The following is a 5,235-nucleotide window of genomic DNA, read 5'->3' on the forward strand; positions in this document are numbered from 1 at the left end:
GCAACTAAATACAGAATATTTGATGAAGAAGATTTTTTAAACCTATCTGGTGGAAACAAATAAACCATGGAGTTGGGAGTTAGTGTGCACATGGGCATAATCCCACATGGACAAGTGGGACAAGAAGACCCCTGGCAGAAAGAGACAGATCCTATGGTTCCAGGTGCTAAGAGAGCCTTGAGAAGTGGTAACTGGTGTAGAAGCAAAACGTTACTGCTGTGTGTGCATAGCTGGCCATTTTATTACATCCTGTGCTCAGCTGTTCTACACTCCACCATTGCACCACATAGGTTAGTTCCTTTGCTTTCCTGAAGAAACAAATTTGCCTTGCCAAGCCATACTAATCCCCAGGCAATAAGAACATGTCATTGGCCATCACTTAAGTGCTCTTTACAGACTGCCCCAGTGTAGGTTTTGGGATGCACGGGAAGGACAGACTCAAAGTTAATCTCTGAAATATCACCTGCCCCAAGTAAAGAATAGTGGCAACAAGGGCTGCTGTTACTGTTGCAGAAGAAATTTTCCCTAAGGATCTAAAAACATAGACTTCATTGTCTGTGCGACGGATATGTCATCTTAAACTACAAGGATGTTTTAGGAAAACATACAAAAAGCATCTTTCAAGACAGTATTAAAAGACTGCAAGAGTAAAAGACCACATAAAACTAGCTGGGGAACTTTGTTAGGGTCTCACTCTGTGACCGGCTTGATAGTATATAAAATTGCTCCTGACTCAGGAATAAAAGTCTTTTTTGAATTATTTATTTATTTACTTAACTTATCCATTAATTATTGAGATTGCAACAGTATGAGTAATTTACAGCGACACGCTCTGGCAGCTTATACATCGTGAGTAATGCCATGCCAGGCACTTTGATATTTATATTAAGACAAATGGTGCATAATGCGATGCCCGTGCTAACAACGAACATAAATATTTAGTATTCCACGAAAAGCCTACTGATGTGATTAATTTGGCCTTAACTTTGTCTTTCTCTGCAATCTTGCTTACCTGTTGTTTTTTTAAAGGCATATTTCTGGAGAACCCTCACTGAATGTGGTTACTAGTCCTCGCTGCAGTAGCAGCTTTTGGCAAGCAGCAAGCTCCCTTCCTATCCTCCAGTAAGACACTGGAGGCCATGAGAGCACAGGGACAAGCACAGGAAAGCCATTGAGGGAGTGGAAGCCAAAGGAAAAGATGAGAGTGAACAAGAGGGAAAGATTTTCTATATTCTCTTGTTTCAGCAAAGATAGCCATTACTGCTCATCAACTAACATTTGTAATAGTTTGCTCAATTCTTAGAATTAAATCAATTTGCTGAGTGCAAGGGCAGGATCCGTGGGTATTGCTCTCAGCAAAACAGGGGCACATCGCAGTTCTGGAAACTTTTTAAGTGTAACCTTTGATGTCTTGCACCCTCAAACCTAAAATAGGTGGCACACAACTTGAAATCTCTACCATTCCTAACAAAAATGGCTGACCAAGTTGCTGAAAATTACTAATAGGAACAGACTTCCTCCATTTCCCAGCTGTCCTCAAGATACCTGGAAGATGGAGGACATTTTAGTAAATCTTCGTATCTAGAATATTGATCTGTAAGAAGAGGAAGAGAAAGGTAATTTGTATTCCTACCTGATATCCACGTATCAAAAATACACATTCGATACTGCAAGTATTATTTTACTTTTTAAAAATGAACTAAACATAAATTAGCCAAGACAGACATGTTCCTTGTTTAAGCACAATCATTGTTAGGGAAGCTGCAACTAGGTATCTCCTTGGGCAACAAGCCAGTGGATGACAAACCTGCACTGCTTTATCTCTTTTCTCATTTTGCATATCCCTTCTACAGTCCAGGAACACCCACACGAGCAGCATGTTTCTATATTTATCCACCACTAATCCTTAATTGTTAAGGAACTGAACTCTCTCATTCAATTCTGTCATCCCAATTGTCACACAAATAAACACAAAAAAACACACTCCATGCGAGTGCATAAATCCAGACAGTGGTGATCTACTTGCATTGCTTACTGCACTATTTCATGTTTGTCAGCCAATACAACAGTTGGCTGCCTGCCAGTCAAGCGAACGCTGTGGTTTGCCCTGCTCTATTAAAGATTATTTACAAGGCAAGTTGTTAGCATGAATGCAAATCATGAGATGCCTGGCCCACCTTAATGCATTACAGAGGCATTAACTCCTCCCTCCTCTCTTGGCATTCTCATTTTTAACGTGAGATTCCCTTCCACGATGAACTGCCATTGCACACTGCCATTGCATGACACCTAGAGATTAAGGTGCTCAGTATTTAGGCTGTCACAAGGAAAACCAGGCAGCCATAGGGCTGCGGTACACCTCTGCAGGGAGAAAATATCAGGTGCTAAAAAGCTCTATAGAGCTCCTCTACAAAGGAGATGAGAGCACCTAAGTCAAACATGCAATGAAAGGCAGATTCAAATGAGCAGTAAGCAGAAATAAGCAACGTGCTCATGACATGCCTGCTGTTAGTGACTGGGCTCAAAACCTTGTCACTTTCTTTGAGATGAATTGATCTTGTTAAGAAGTGCTTAAAAACTGCTATTAGGATGATGCAAAGCTGAATTTTGGTTGCTATAGTGCTTAGAGACCATTTTATGTCTGGAGGAAAAAGCTTCCATTTGCTTGAGATGCATGGAAAGGCTTTGGCACTGCAGGGCAAGGTTCACGTATTTTAAAGTTCACAGCTCCTGCTTCTGGCTTGGGGTTGCTGTGGCAGAGAGGGGACAATCTGCCAGTGTGTAATGGATGCCACAGGGTTCTGGATGGGACCAACCCACATTGCAGTTTCAGCTTCTCTACAGGACTCCAACACAACAGTTAGCACCACAAGTACCAAGCTGCCATTTACATTCCCTTATGGTTTTAAAAGCTGCAAGAATTTATTAGAGATCAAGTCTTAAAATGAGTGGAAAAGGGTGAATAATAAATGCTAGGCATTGTGATTTATGTGTTTAAAAAAGGAAGGCTAGTTAAAAAAAAATTAATTGATTTATGAATTCAAAAGAAAATAGAAGTTATTTCTATCCACCTCTAAATGTCCTATGTCACAAAGGGAGCAACACTGAGGCAAAAAGTAATCACTTAGAGACTCATTTTTATCCTTCCCCCAAAACTAAATGAAAGCCCCACTTCCCCTAGAGCATGAAAATTACAGTATATCAATCACATTAAGCAAGAGCCACCAGCAGCCACTCCGGATTTCTGCAGGGTTGTGTACTGCGTTACCCAGCAACATCAGGCATCTTGTCTTCTGAAAAATCACACTGAGCAAATCAAAATAACCTAACAATTGCTTAGATGTGTCTAATTCTTTTACACACATTCACAGCTGCTCAGAGATGGCAATGAAAATTCAGATGTAAGCCCCACTTAGTTGCGCTTCATCTCTTTAAGGTACATTTTTCAACAGAGGAAAAGAGTCCAATTTATGATGATACAAAATTAGCATACAGTTATTGCAATTTCTGGGTATTTTTCACCATCCTGCAGCATGTGGTACCTGTGAATTACACAATGCACATGGCTGACAAACTTTGGTTAAACTAATCTCTGGTGTCGTTCTCACTTCAAGCAATTTTAAAAGTGCACACTCCCATTAAGAGAAGAAAAAGTAATTTCTGAAGCACAAAGCAAATGCTTGATATCACAGAGTACAGAAATGCCCCATTCAGTGCAATAATGGCCACTAATGAAGCTTTCATTTCCTAGCTCCATGACTATATTTTACCACGAAACCTGAAATAGGCAAGATATGCAGAGTGACAAATACAGCACAACCAGTTCCCTAACAGAATTGTATTCATGTTTAGTTTAACCTGCAGCCTTTGATCCAGTCATGCACAGCACATACCTAATTCTAAAATGTCGTCTTTCTTAAGTCTTTATCTCTTACCCTCTTTCCCTCCCCTCTGAATGTCAACCAGCTCCTGCCCACAGGCAAGCCATTCTTTGCACGAGCATTTCATGGGTGCTTGGTGCAACCACCTGGTGCTCCCAACAGTTCCTCATTTTTTCCCAAATACAGGAAAGAATAAGTAAGTTTGGTGAGCGTACTGACAGCCTAGATTGCTAAAAGACGTTAGCCTTGAAGAGCCTTTCATTTAGTTTTTTTGTTTCTCTCTTATGTTACTTCAAAAGTTTTCCCAGTGGCTCTGATCTGTAATAGAATATTAAGCTGCAAAACATCTCCCGTAGCTTTGTTGGTCACAGTTACTGAGAAGATTTGATTCCTACTGTTCTTAAAAGGCGAGTGACAGACTTTGCTGGGGCGTACATGACCTTTCTGAAGCAGCAGCCCGGTAGGAACCACGTCGATTGCTCCAACCTGTTCAATGAGCAACAGCCGCAGAGCCAGCGGGAGAACAAGCCCTGATGCCTGCAGTTAAATAACAGCACCTCAGGAGAGCGCATTTAGGAAACAGCTGAAGACTGGAAGGTCACTCTGGATGAATCGCCCCTTTCTCATGGGCTGGCACCGCCGCCAGGCAGCAGCTCCTCTGGCTGGCACTGGTTGCAACACAGTGGTCTGCATCTGAAGATGTCCAGCACTTGGAAAGAAGTGGTCTTTTAATATACTTCAGCTTTTCTCTGTAATTTATCTTACTTAAAGCCATACTGAATTTCTCTCAGAAATTCATAAAACCCAGAGTCTTGAGCTGCTTCACAACCGTGGAGGCTCTGAAGCCAATGGTCTGCTTGTCCTTCCACACTTACCTCCACTGAGGTCTCCCGTGCACCTCTGAGGTTCCCAAACACCCCTCACCACAGAGATCAATGCTTTTGTACCTTCTAACCTTCCTCAAAGGTGGCTTTGTACAGTTACAAAGCTTCTTCACATCACACACAGCATCAGTCTGAGCTCCTATCCCACTCATTGAATTCACTGCACACTTTGCCACTAACTCCTCCAAACCCTTTCCAATCTCAAGAAGGATCCCAGGGTGGTACATGTGTCAAATACAGTCAAACAACACTTCGCTGAACAAAATTTGACTTCCAGAAAACTGTAAGAAGAAAACAGAAGTCCCCAGCTGGGGATATCTATTGCGTTCTGAGCTGCACAGCAAGTGACCACAGGCCCAAAAAATGCTGTGGCATGCTTAAGCGTTCTGAGATACCATGCTGAACACAACAGTCATCCAAGCACACAGGAGCCCTTCTGCTCAACGTAGTTTCAGCTCACCTTACCTTCC

The sequence above is a fragment of the Tympanuchus pallidicinctus genome, unplaced genomic scaffold, assembly GCF_026119805.1.
Source record: "Tympanuchus pallidicinctus isolate F22 unplaced genomic scaffold, pur_lepc_1.0 scaffold18, whole genome shotgun sequence".
NCBI lineage: Eukaryota > Metazoa > Chordata > Aves > Galliformes > Phasianidae > Tympanuchus > Tympanuchus pallidicinctus.